The following is a 15186-nucleotide window of genomic DNA, read 5'->3' on the forward strand; positions in this document are numbered from 1 at the left end:
CATTTGTGTACAGGTATCTGGGGCAACTAGTTGATTGTCCTGATTTCGCCTCCCCTGTTGCCCCTACTGCTTGCTTTTCTTCCATGTCTCCCAAGTCCCCACTTATCTCAAGGCTTTGTTCTCCATCCCCCAGCAAACCTAGTTTTAAAACTCTCCTCACTAGGTTAACAAGCCTGTCTGCAAAGATGCTCTTCCTTTTCTTTGTCAGGTGGATCCCATCTCTTCCCAGCAATCCTGGGAAGTTCATTCAATTCTATTCTAATTTGTACACTAAGAATCTGAATGTTATTAGAGAGGAAATAGAAATATTCCTGAACTTTCAACCCATATAAAAAAATTCAAAGATGGATAAGGAAAAGTTGGAGGCTCTTCTGCAATTATATTAAATTACTTCTTTGGCTGTAAAGGACACAAGCCATTTTGAACTCCTGGAAATGATGGATTTTCCTGCTAAGTTTTATTAAAATAAGAATTAAAGTTATATATTGTTACATCAATTATTGAAAGTATATAATGACATTAAAAACAAAGGCACACTATCAACTACTTCACAGGAAGCTGCCATTTCTATATTCCTAAATGAAGCAAGGATTCTATAAATTATTCTAACTATGGATGCATTTCTTTAATTAATGTATACACCAAAAATTCTAGCCAAAACAATCACACAGATTGGAACAGGTTCTCCCTAAGTGAATTCACAACTATCACATAGAATTTATCAAACAAGTCATGGTTCACATAATGTATATCAGGTTATTGATGTTGTAAATGTAATCCAAAATTCAAAAGTCCCTATGTTTCTTCTAGCACTTGATGCAGAGAACGTTCTTGATTTGTATTTCTTGGAAGAACTTTTCTGTGCATTTCAAAAGATGAGATCTGGTTTTAAAAAACCGTTAAGGTGGATGCTCCAAGGTCTCTGCACTGCAGTTGGGCAACTAAGTCAGCAATACTCAACTCCTTAAGTAGGCTCAGCTGAGTCTACTAATTGATTCTAGGGCTGCTCTTCAGAAGTTCTTGCAACACCTGGCCCCTGCTGTGCAACAAACTAGCCTCAGTCTGTGCGTAGCTCATTCATGACTTCCCTGGTGCCTGTTCCTACATTCCTGCCATGTACCCAGTCTGTGAACTTCAGAACCCCAGCTTAATTTATCTTTGCTTCCTAACATCCACTTTGGGTAACCCTTCTGTTTCAGTGCATGAAACCTGATCTGACTTTACTTTGCCCCCTGACAATGGATGCTGGTAACTCCCTTGGCTCCAACCACTAGGCTGAATACCTTTGTGAATGCTGATTGATACAGTTGTTTATATACAAATCCCATTTTGAGAGAAGGCAGCTAGCATAGCTGAAGCGCTGCCGCGGTTGGAAGGCTAATGAGGACATGACTTGCTGGGAATCAAAACCCAGTGGGTAGAACCAAGGGGAGAGTGAAAGAGAATCGCCAGAGGCAGGAGACCTTTGGGCTATGAGGATGGCAAGTCTAGGAAAAGAAAGGTCTGCTGTGGCTTCAGCTTTCTCATGGTCCAAGACAATAAAGCATATTTTTTGTTTGCTTACTTTGGTGAAAAACTGCACATGAGTGGGGTATGCCATGAGTTGTTTGGGGGAAAAGAAAAGCCTGATTGAAAAGGCCCTGAGGCAGCAAACTGTTAAAGTGGGACTCAATAAGATTGCCCCATTATCCCCCCTCTCTCCCCTTTTGTTTAATTTAGCATTGGAACCATTGGCTAAAGCTGCAAGGAATAAGGTTCATCTAAAAGGCATTAAGGTAGAAAATAGTGAACACACAATCCTGTTGTATGTAGATGTATATTAATACTTCTGTGTCGACCTGAAATATCAGGGCCTGTCCTCTTATTTTTAAATTTCAAAAATTGTTTATTAATCTGGGGATAAAATTAATTGAACTAGACCTGATTTACTTGGACTATATAATTAAAGCACCAAGAATGTTTTGCAAATGGCGGTTTCAATGGCCATCGTAACACTATTTATTTGAGTATAAAAATAGCCAATAATATTAGGGCTTTGTTGCACAGTAATTTTTGGGCAGTTCCTAAAACTCTTAACCCCTGGACTGTCAGCATTTTAGTACCTGAAATGGGTTTTAAGCACTCATTATGCAACTCAAAATTATGCCACTCCATGGTAGGATTATCTCTGATCCATATTATCCAGCTCATGTTACACTAAGATGCAGCAACTCTAGGCTTAGTGTAACTATCCCACCTGCCCCGTCCTCTGTTGACCCAGATCAGGCTGATTGCTCCTTCCACCCCTTACTTCTGGCTGTCTCAACTCTCTGTCTCAGGGAAGGGATTACCTGCCAGACTAGTCAGTGCTGCTCTCTGGGCCAGGCTTAGCTAGGGGTAGATCAGCAGCAATGCTGTCAGGGTCTGGGCAGGTGGGTTAACCCTTCCCAGCATGGTTCCCTGGACAGACAGCACAGAGGCAGCCACAAATAAGCCGAAGGAAGGAGAAGAGCCCTGGGATTGGGGGGGCAGGGGAAGCCCATAATGCAAGGGTGGAGGATTTTTACTTTTCTGTCCTTCAGGCCCCCTGCTGGCCTGCACATGTGATTGCTTCAGACTCAAACTAGCACTAACACAGATCAACATCTGTGCTACTTACAGTGTAATCTGAAACAAGGTCTTTAATGCTATTGTCTGGTAAAACTTTTAGAAGCTTCTCAGTGTGATTACAGAATTATAGTTTAGCAATATCCCTGTGGAGATGCATTTAGTACTCTTTAAAATTAATGTTTTATCTTGCATAATTTATCTATTGCATATTAGACCTACCCATTATAATTTCCCAATTCTAGTTTATTAAAATAAACCAAATGTTCAATATGTTTGAGAGGCTAAAAGGGCTCAACTTTTCATTAGAAAAAATGCAGTGACCAATGAGATGGGTTGCTTCATTTTTCAAGCTTTTGACAATACCACAATGCCCCGTGTATGGATAAAAATTGGATAGGCATTTATATTTCCCCTTCCATTAACAAGAGTCATAAGGTCTACTGGTCACTATCTTTCTAACTCTTTAATCGCTACACCTTTTTTAGCCCAACAAGCTTTCAAAAATTTGGCAAACTTACTGAAGTGTCATCCTTTGTTACACTGGAAGGCATCTGTTTGGGACAATCACTTTAAGCATGGGTCCCACAAACTGATGTGGAAAAAGTAGATGGATAAGACAATTGTGCAATTGTGTAGAACATCAAGTAGGAAAACATATTAAATCTTTTTTTCTGAGTTGTGGTGAATTTAACCCTCCAAGAAGTTGAATGGCAATATATGCAGTTGCATCAAGTATTAGAAAATCAATTCAGACCCAGGGCTTTAGGTGTCGCAGATATTCCAGATACATTATTTTTTTCCCTTGAAAGCTTCTTCTCTTCCCCAGTCTATGCCATTACTATAAATATGTAATGGCACATAACAGATGTGATACAGACTATTTAAGACTGACATGGAGGCTAGGGACAGAAGTTGCACACAAACTGGTTTAAGTGATCAGAAACTAGTTTAGACCTGTAACAGAACAGAAGTTCAGTGCACATAAGCCAGTTTCAAAATCACTGACTGGTTTAAAATAATTCTGGTTGAAAGTAGTATTAGAATTAACTGATTTTGCTCAAACTGGTTTAAGAAACTTCTGTCCCAGACCCTTTCCTGGTTCGGTTCAAGTTAAATCAGAGTCTCTCAGCATGCCTTGCAGCCCTGGGCTGGGCTGTGCTATCTGTTTCAGAGAGCAGGTCTGGCCCTGTGTCTCTGCTCCCTAGCTGGAGCTGTGAGGCCTGGCTCACTGTTCTGTTCCCCCCCTCCCCCGTCCTCCATGCAAAGCCCAGCTGGGGTCTGGGGCCAGGGAGGGAGGTCAAACTGTCCTTTCTCCAAGTATGGAGCTGCCCTGCCCTGCCCTGCCCTGCTTGCTCAGTGCTGGCTGCAACTGTGGACTACAAATCCCAGAGGCACTTGGAAGCAGGAAGAAGTGATGAGCAACCCTGCAGAGTCCTGTTGCTGTAACTTGTGGACTGCAAACCCCAGAGACCTCAGGGGCAGCAGGAAGAGGAAGTGAACACACAGCCAAGGTGTGCTTTATAGGTCTTCAGAGAGAGAGCTATTCTTGTTTTAAGTTTTTATGACTTCAGTGCCACTACATTTTTCCCCACCCACACCCCTGCCCAGGCAGAACATGGGCTGGGGCCTGGCCACACCCCCTTCACTCCAGCAGGGAAGGGGGAAAAAGTCTTGGAGGGCTTCTCTCTTCCCTTCTCTTTGGTAGTGGCTGGCAGGCATGCTCTAGCACCCCCTGGCTTCTGGCTTGAGCTGCATTTCCTCCATCAAAAGTGATTATGCTCATTTGCTTATTGGTTCAATTTTTGCAGCTTAGACTAATCCGCAAACACTGAATCACTTCAGCCTGTGGCTTTTGGACAGTCTGTACTTAGCCAGACTGAAGGTCTGGGTATCCAGATGGCAGGGTCCCAATAGAAATCAACAATTCACAATATTTGAACATTGACAATTCTTCTTATACTTTGTCTTATACAACAAAAGAACATTTTTAATAAACATTGGGCTCCCTCTAAACTGAAAAAATTAAATATACTGTCATGTTGGAAATGTGATGCACTGGAGGCCTCTTGGTTATGGGTTTTGGTTGTGCCCTATTGTCTGCTCTTCTGGGAATTAAATTATAAGAAGAGTTAACAGTGATGTTGCTTTTCACTGACACCTTTGGGAAATGTGTGTTCTTGGGTATATGCCTAAGGAATTCAAACTGAATCTTTCCCAGATTGCACTCTTACAGAAGGCTTTATTAGGGATACACAGGATAATATTACTCCTTTGGAAAAATAGGACACCTCCAAAGGTTGTCACTTGGTAAAATGAGATGATGCAGCTAGCCCCTATGGAGAGACTCATGTTTAGCAGGATTAACTGCTTTAAAAGGTATGTTTGTTGCAATATGGGAGAGTTCTTGGAATGTTATGGTAACTAAATTATTACTCCTTGCACACTTTCTTCTTCTATCCCTTCCTTTTTCCTCCTCTTTTTTCCCCCCTTTTTTCTTTTCCCCTTCTTTATTTATTTGTGAAAAGCATGTACATTGTTCATGCTGATATACAAAGTTTTTACCTACTTCTGTTTTTCTTGTTTTTAAAAAATCAGTAGTAGTAATAATTAAGATTCCTAAAAGTTACAGAAAATGCAGCTTGGGATGCTTACCTCTCCTCTGGCTTAGGCCATAACTTTCTCCCACCTCTATTGGAGCTGAAAGTCTTTCTCTTACTTTCAGAAACTCCATTGACTATTTGGCCTTCAGTTATCATTTATTCAACTATGTAATTTGTTATTTCATTGCTTGGAATAACTTTTTGTTACCAGTTCTTTTTCTTCTCTGTATTTGTAACTTATTGTTTGGTAGTTAATTACCTGCTAATATGTGCCCCCAAAGGGACCATAAAAACTGAATACATATGAACTATCTTCACAGACATCTATTTTCCTTTGTTTTATTTCTTTGCCAGCTTCTCATTTAAGAAGTTACTTTGTTTTGGCTATGTGTGCATGACATTGAGAAGATAGTGAGTGGTATTATTCCACATCCCATTCAAATACACTTCCGTTTGTTTTGCCTCTTGATAAGAACAGGAGCAATATCCTTTATCTTACTTTTTCCCAATAGTATTAATTTTCATCAAAGGAATCACTCTTTATATACTATAAGGCCCTTATATTCACTTAACACCTATTAAAAAGGTACTGTCATGTTACTTAAAAATGGAGTTGTGGCCTAATTTGTCAGGGTTAAATTCTCTCTAAAAATATTACTGTTGAACACATCTAGATCTTGCAGGCCATATGACTTTTTATTAACAGGTTTCTGTTGCAAAGCTTACTATCAGTGCATTTGCCTTTTTCTTTTTCTTTTCTTTTCCATGCTAGTTTACAGCATCTGCTTTATATGGATCCTTTAGCCAAACTGAATCAGAAGTGCTGATGCAAGAAAGAAATATAACACCATTACTGGCTTTTCCTAACAATTTAACATAAAAGGGGAAAAAGCTGAGCTGGATCTTTCACTGAAGCTTGTGACTGCTGATCAGAGAAAATGAAATTTTAACAAGTCATAATTTATGTCTTACTAAGGAAGTATAGGCTTCTAAAGAAAAGTCGGGTGGTGAGATTATGGTTTATTGTGCTAAGTGACATGTCTGCTTTTGTGTGTGTGTGTGTGCTACATGTTCTGATTCTCATGCAAAGTTCAGTTAATACTAGTTCATCTTAAATACCACAATGTAGTTTAACAGCAGTTCAGCTCAACTATTAGTAGTTTTCTTTTGTTTTGTACTGAGAGTACCTGACAGTTTCACCAAACTTGTGGCTGTTCTAATAGAGACCCTGGGGACTGACGTAAACTTCTAAAATCTTTCATTTTCACATTTAAGTGAACTGGTTTAAGCTGTAGTTTCTTTCTATCAGTATGTAACTATACATCAATTCTAGGGCTTAGAAGGCAACTTGGGTTCCATTCTGAATCAAACCTTTGCATCTCTGCTGGGACACCCGGCAAGAAGCATAATTAGTGCTAAATGTGACTGGGTTTTATGGTGGACATTTGTCCCTTTAAATTGAATCAAAACTAGCAAGCCATCTTATATAGCCACCAGGTGCCCTTAGCCTTTTAGTTGATATTGGGTTAATGCTGTTGTCAGTAAATAGAAATGGAATAGAAAAATCCAGGTATTTTCCCATTTTGCTGCATTCGGTAATGAACGAAGTGCTGCGAGCTCCTTTTCTTCAGCTAATTAACTGAAGGCTAGACCTGAACTTGCAGTCTAACTATAGAAGCTTCTTAATTTGTAAAACACAAGGCCTCTTTTCTGCCAGCCATTGTTGTATGTGTAGTACTCAGTTAACTCACTGGGAGTACATGTGTACAAGGCAAGACAAGCAGGTCCAGAAACCCTTTTTTTTTTTTGTCTCAGAAATGAGACCAAGATTCAGGATGAAGTGGGTTTTGTGGAGCATCAGGTAGAGCAACAAAAGAGGCTTTTAATCTACCTTTGCACTGCTGAAGTACCTATTTAAATGAGCATAGAGCCGGAACAAGCTGCTAAAGACCTCCAGAGTCAGTTATGACAATCTAGTGGTGCATAACCAGGGTTAGGTCAATCCAAATACCCACCTGTGCAGGCATTCAATCTCACAAATGCCTGTATGTGTTTGCAGCACAGCCTTGGGGCTGGGAAAGCCCATTTTACGTGCCCTAGCCCCTGGCTGCATGTTCCCCACCCCCAATCCTGAGTTACTTTAACTTCCCCTTACCCTCTGCAGATGAACCAACCAACCCCTTCCCAATCTTGCCTACCCCTCCCTCCACCCCAGTTACTCTGGTTTTCCTGTGCATCTCCCAGAAGTGTCAAACATATGAACACCCCCCCTCCCCCACCACCACCACCCAGGAGCAGTGAAGTGCTGCACCCCTACCTTCCTGGTCTAGGTGTAGGCAACTTAAAGTAAGCTCCCTACATGTAAACCGGGTACAGCAAACAGTTTCACACCAGAAGATTGCCATGACAGTGTTATCTTGGCCATACCCTTTTCCCCAGCCACATTCTCTGGACGTGGAAAGTGGAGGCAGTGCAAGATTGTGTGGACTCTTTTATATTACCTCAACATTACCCTTCACTGGAAGATGTACCAGAGGATTAAATAACAGACACAATTTCATTATTAAAACTAGTTTTGTTCTATTCCTAGCTGCTATCATTACCGATCCTATAGTACTGTGTATCATTTTAAAGACTCTCTCTTCTTTAGGCATCTTTTTTGTAACAAATGAGTTGGTTGTTTGTTTGTTTTTAATATCTAGCTTTGTCCATCTCAAAAAAACTGTTTTAGTGGACTTTCCAGAGGTCAGTTATCCACTACTCTTGGGGAACCAAATACCATCCTTGCAGAAAATAGGTGGCATACTGTAGGTTCGCAGTGGTTCACGCCATTTTCAATCCGAGTTGCCAATGGCTGTAAAATACAAACTTATTTTAAAAAGAACAGGTCTTTCAAATGAGCCTTATTTCATTCTTTGTGATTACAAGTATGACTGAAAAAAGTAACTATGTGGAAATAATTTTATTTGTTAGATGTTTGAACTAGTGTCACAGGAGGGTTCTAATGAAAAATGTTACATTACACCAGATCAACAAAACATGCATTAAGTAGATTAAGATTTAGTTAACTGATAGATCCCAAAAAACAATAATCAGTGAGGGCTCATTCAATGGGTTCTTTTTCTGGATGGTTTTGGCACAGTTACGTACCATATCCTATGCAGGTTGAACTTTTACCTCTGTGATTTAGAAGTAAATATAAAATTACAGCTGACTCAATTGTATAGCATGGGACCAGAAATCCACACAGGAGGTTAGAGAAAATACAGGAGGTTAGACTAAATAAGCTAACAGTATTTGCTTTAAATTCTATAAATTAACCTTTGTGGATTTACTAGAATTTTATCCTCATATTTTATGTCATGGGTTTTCAATCTTTTTAGACTGAGGAAGCCTCTTGCTAGATTTGAGGCACCCCTTGGAAAATGCCAGCTCTTAATTTTCACTTATTTTTCTGCAGTCAAAAAATTAATGGAACAACTCTTCTGCTGCAAAGAACTCAAACCTCACAACAGGTTGGAATGCTTTTAATGCTCTGGATTCTTGTTTTAAATATTTTGGGTTTATCTTATGGATCCTGTTTGCACAGTTAATGTTGTATGACATTCTCCAGGGTGCTGTAACACCCTGGTTGGGAATCATTTTTTTTAGAGGAATCATGCCTAAAACTTTTTTTTTTTAAATAAAAAAAATATATAGCACCTTTCTAGATGGAATTTAATACTTTTGGCTTAAAATCAAGGAAATGTATTTTAATCTTGAAAGGTAAAAGACATAGTTTAGAAATGTGTGTACAATGGAACTGCATTCATCTGTCTCTGCATTAGTGATAAATTCCACGTTCCACAGCAAATCAAACAGTAAGAGGACTCTAAGCACAAAGAAATTACTTTCCTAAAATACCATTGTATCTGCAATGTGACCCAAGCAAAGCTAACAAGGTCTGGGCTTTAAGGTCTCATTTATGTTAATGGACTTAAAGGGTTATCAGTTACTTTCTGAAGATAAAATGTTACTATGGTACTTTCTGAGGATAAAATGTTGAGTAACGCTCACTAGTGTATGAATCTCTAATTGCTGAGTCAAAATACTAATAGTCCTGTCTAGCATCCATCAATACCAACTGGTGAATATAATCCAAATATTCTTTAAAAGGTAGTGTTTAGCAAAAGGAATGGACATTGTTTAAAAGCAAGAGATAGAGGCATAACAAAGCAGCTAGACGCCTGGGGCAGAGGAATATACGTGGACAGCTGCAACTTCAGGCTGCCACCATGCCACCAGCACAATTGTATGACAGCTGGCACTTCCCCTTCTTCCCTCTGCTCCCTCCAACCCCAGCTTGCTCCTGGGATGTCTTCCAGAAGAACTATCTGTGGAAAACATGGATAGGCATATGATGATCTGCTTCTTACTGAGTATGCAAAATGGAAAGTGAGCAAGCATCTAGTTAGAAAGAACCACTTTAGAAATAAGTGCCTTTTATTTTTTGACTTGTCATGGAATAGGTAGTAATACCTAGAAAAGGAAATTTGAAAATAGCAGACCACTTTTTCATATGTCAATTACTTATGCTAGATATACTGATATCAAAATGAAATGGTCGTAGGAATTACCTAGCAGACGCCACAACACTCAGAAAAGCAATACCTTTCAATCTAATGACCTTTACAATCTAAAGGATAAAAAAACATATTATGCACAAACATTGTTATCCCTAGGAATAAAGTGCTATTAACCACTCTCAGAGTGGTGTTGTTTGAATATAAATGAGCACACTAATTGAACTGATTTGATCTTCCTTAGACTATAGTCTAAGTCAATAATACAGTGTTACAGAAAAGAGTAGCTCTTTCTTTAGAGGCAGCATACTATTACAGAGAATATCCTGGAATGGCATTGACTGACTATGCAGTACTAATCAATGAAATGTGGCATTAAAATCTAAGAGCTGTGTTCTGTCCTTAGCCCTTCAACCAAAATTTATTGCATATATATTTTTAATACAAATCCTCAATGGAGAATTAATTAATTAATTGATATATGTACCAACCAATACCATAGTACACAACAAAGAGAACAGTATTAACATACTTATTAGAGGGATTTTAGAGCTTGGAAAGAAATCATATGTCAGATAAATATGTACCATGCAAAATGAAATGGAAAATAGAGATGAAAGGAATAATGAGGGGTGAATTTGAGAGACCTCTTTTGCCTATGATAGTCCTTGCCAGAGTTCTTGGAGATCAGCCTTCCAGCTAAGTCTACCAATCCTGGCAAGTGCTGTAATTGAACCCCCAAATCTTGAGGATCAAAGACAATGATTCTATTCTAGATAGATCTTAAAAAGCCTCTAATGCCTCTAATGCCAGCCCTTCATCAGCATTATTCTAACGCTGATGAGTTGCTAGAATCCTCCAGAAGTGTCTGGCCTCTTGCTACCTCTGGCCTCATGGGCCACTATTCTTTGCTATAGAGGATTTTATTTCCCCATTATAGGCAGACAGTACTTTAGGACTCAACTATCTGCTTTTGGGAGTAGCATGTGTTTTCACTCTAGAATGTAATGGCAAGGGATTTAACAGATCCACCTACTTCCTTTCCTTGGCTAAACTATATCTAAAACCATTAAGAAATATACAGACAGCATAACACAATTGATACTAATAACAGAACATAAAATGACACAGCTTTCCAATGAAACCATATATGCCATATCAGTAAAATAAAACACAAGAAAGTGTTCTTCACATGCCATGACCCCTGAAACATAATAGGGTTCATGACACCAGCCAAGGTAGCTGAAGGGTAACCTAAGAATTTAGCAAAATTGCTAGTTGCTGGAAACGGAGGAAAGCCTGGGAAGTTCCTTCAGATTAGCTATAGGGTGTTTCTTTTTCATTGTTTTGGTTATATTTGTCCCCAAACCTTTACTTTTTTGTTTTTCTGTCTTATTCAATAAACCTGTTTTGACTTTTCACCTTACAGTTTGGCTTGTGGTGAGAGTAATTTTTAGGGTGGCTGGCAGCAACTGGCATTCAATTTCTTTGAGGCTGGCAGCCCCCTTTTTGTTTTTTGCAACCCAGGCTTCCACAGGGTTCTCCTCTACTAAGCTGCAAAGTCCAGCCAGGGTACTGGAGAGACCAAAATTTGTTGGAGGAACAGATTTCCCAACATATGCAGCAGAGCAGTGAGGAGAGGACTTGGAGTGCTGGGATCACCCCAAGGAGAAACCAGATTTGTCAGAATCCCTCGATATTCCCATGATGTGTGTCTATGTGAATAGAAACTATGCTGTAGATAGAAAACTATTGGTTATGTTGGCACATAGGGCACTTATACATCTGAAGTGAGGCTCCTCCGATGCCTTGCGATTGCAGCATGTCAGAGCCGACTCAATTAATTGAGTCTGGTGGAGTGTGGTAATTACCATGTTCCAGCAGATTCCAGCATCATGTATATCGGCGTCCCTGCACTGAAAAATGGCGGTGGGAGTGCTTTAACTTTTGAGCTTTAGTTAAAAGCCGCCATTTTTCAGCACAGAGACACTGATACACATGCCACTGTAATTAAAGCATCCCCCTCCAAACACACATGTGTGCGCACACACACTCCCAGAGCACACAGCACGTCCATAAATGCCTATAGTGTGTGGTGATGAACCTTTTGGATGTTCTTAGATGCATCGTGTGCAATAATACTGACCACAAGCTAATGGTAACTCATCAGTGGAATTTGAACTGTAATGAATAGAATTGTTTTTTGGTGGTTCTCTTTACTCTTGCCTAAAAAAATCTTTAAAGTGGTGTTCTTAACATAAGTCGTGGTTCTTCACAACCTGTCTCTTTCTCTTGTGTTCTTGGGAGTGCAAGAAGATTGATCAGGAGAAATGATCTCTATGATTGCAGTAAATTCACTGTAGGACCTGTTCCATGGTCAGGTACAGACACTACACTTTTGCTGGTATAAGTGATCAGAAACTGGTCCATACCCATAATAGAATAGAAGTTCAGCACCCACAATTGGACTATACCTGGAACAGAACAGAAGTTTAAACCAGTCTACATGTGCTGAAAAGGGCAGAACCTGGTCTAAGATTCCTCTCCCCACTCCCCAGGGCCAATGTGTGTTCTGTTTGCCACCGATCTAAGCTATGCCTCTTACTGACAACCATATAACAGGTTGATTCCACCTCTGGCTGTTTTAATGTCTTTACATAGCTCATATTTTCAAGAAGCATGACTTAGGCCCCACAGCATAATCCTGTCTTTTAAATATCTTTAGTAGGTACTCAGGACATATTTTCAAGACTCTTTTCCAGAATAATTCTGTGTTCCACTCAGTGCCTCATCATTTCCATATTCTCTTGGACTCTTTGATCAGAGTACATTTCCTATGATGTGCTACAGGCTCCACTTTTGCTGAACTACCATAGTACTTCATGGTAGTTCATGAAGTAGTCCATGCGGAGGTGTGGTTCAGCTGAAGAACAGAGACGACAACAAAAAATTTGAGATATGAGATATCCAAACTGTGTGTTCTGTTAGGCATTACAGCTGAATGTTTCTGATTTGTGTGTGTAGGGTGGGAGGAGGTTACACAGGGTTTAACTTTTTGCAAAAGGCTGAAAAATTTCTGAAAAATGGTCTCATCAAATGCCCAGTGTTCCATAGGTAGATGGTTTTGAAAGGAAACTGTCCTTGTTTGTTCTGTGATTTTCAAGAAGATTGCTCATTAAATCTATTTAGGAAAATGCGGCTGCTGCAGAATGTGTCAGTCATCTTTCTAAATTGGTATGGCATAGCAACATCATGAAGCTGGTGCTGTTGTTTTGTCTAACTTTTTTTTTCTTTGGGTGGTTGAGTTTTGACACCCCTCCAGAGGTCTAGAATGCTGCATTGTGACCTAAAATGTGTCTACTTTAGAATAGCTTTTCTCCTCATACAATCAAGATGGAATGGATCATAAACAATGGCACTTAAATAAAAGCCTGCAGTTATTACAAAATAGAGGGAGCTGCCAATAGAAGTGCTGTGATAAGCCATGGTTTAAAAAAGTCACTTGCAGGGAACAGTACAGGAGCACTTTCTTTCCCACATTTCAGGGAAGAGGAGATGGTGGATGGTTGGCATATCTGTTTTTTGTTACTTGAAGTTAAATCTTGTTTTGTGATTCAGCCATATGGTAGGATAAGATGAAGAATTAATATGTAATGCAAATCCTTGTTTTAAAAAAACACAGTATGCCTGACAGGCAACACTTTACCCCCCATGAAGCACAGCCATGGGTGGTCTGAAGCAGCTACTGTTCAGCAGAGCACAGCTCTAATAAAGGTTAGGAGAGAAAGAGAGGAGGAATAATATTAAGCTTATTTACTTTGATTTATAAATAATTGAAAGGAAAAATGCCTGTTTATACATAATTTGCATAATTATTAAAGTTTGTGGGGGGGGTGGATGAAAACGTATACATGAAGGTTTGTTATCAATAAACAACACATTTTAAACAGTATTGGCATGCCAATCAGAACATACTTTTTAATTTGAATAAATTCTACTAAAGAATTCTAACAGACTTTAATGCAAAGTTAAAATGAGGCTCTGTTACTCTGGTAACTGTTTATAACCAATGAATCCAGTGGTTCTTGAAGATATCTAATTTAGAGAATATCAGTAATTAGACCATGCTATGATTTCAGTGTTTTTATTTTTATTTTTCTCCATTAAAGTGCAATTGCAAGCTGAAAATGGTCTATGGAAATGGTATGATGGGCTTTCTTTGACTGTCTTCTGTGCTTTCTATATCAAATTCAACCTAGTTCAACTAAGAGAGGGTTGACTTTTAGATTCTATGCGGTCCAAAATTTGCTGCTTTCTGAATGACATGGCAAAACGAACAAATTTTGAGTTGGGAATAAGAGTCTGATTTGATCGATGTATTTAACTGCGTGCCTAAGATGTAGAACGTTGGCAATCCAGTTGCCTTATATATTTGAACTTAGGCACATTCACTTCAGAATACTGCAACTGCTGTGCAGTGATTGCTAGTGTATGTATTTTGTACCCCATAGTAAATGAAAGTCAGCCCATTTTCTCTTATCCCTCAGGGGGTACATTTACATGAGATGCTTTACTGTGCATTACACTAATCTAATGCACAGTAAAGCATCAGCATCTACATGTATACATGCAGCATTCAATTAGTCTATTCATCTGCTAACACTGATATGTACAGGTTCTAGAAAAATGGTGCATTAACTGATGTGCTGCTGTTCATGTGTAGACCCTGGGGGCAGGGACGGGGAGGAGGGGCACTACTTCCTGGCTAAGCCATGATCTCTACAGGGCAATGGGAGTTGCCCCAGCTGCAGGGCAACTGCCTCCCAACCATATGGAGATAGGCACCCTGGAAGACAGCTGCCCTGTAGCTGGGACTGCTTCCCTCACCCTGCAGAGATCAGGACTGGGCCCTGTGCCGGCTGGCACCTAGAGGAGCCTAGAGTTCCCCCTGGCTGCTACAGGGGGGAAAGAGCAGGGCAGGAACAACCCTGAACTGAACTGTTCCTGTTGGGAACAAATTTGCTCCCAATGGGAGCACGTTCAGATACTTGCCCAGGAGCACTTTATGAGCCTGCTTTTTCTGTGCAGAAAATTCAGATGCATTAATTGAACATGTAGGTCTGCCCAGTGACATTTATATCTTGCTCAGCTGCCTATGCCCTTAGTGACAGACGATTTCTAAATGTTGCCAGCCTTGCAAAACGGACACAATTCAGGTCAGCAATTGGGTTCATTTTTGGTGTACATACCATCAATAGAATTGATAACTGGTATTAGCATATAATCATCAGAAATGGGTTCATTAAGGGGGCATGCAAGCATTACAATTTTACCAGTGGAATTATAATTACAGGGACGAAAAATGGTACCCATGATATACGTTTAAATCTCATCTGATGAGGTAGAAGTCTGATCCATGAAGGATTCTGCTGATT

Source organism: Alligator sinensis, unplaced genomic scaffold, assembly GCF_000455745.1.
Source record: "Alligator sinensis unplaced genomic scaffold, ASM45574v1 scaffold213_1, whole genome shotgun sequence".
Taxonomy (NCBI): Eukaryota; Metazoa; Chordata; order Crocodylia; family Alligatoridae; genus Alligator; species Alligator sinensis.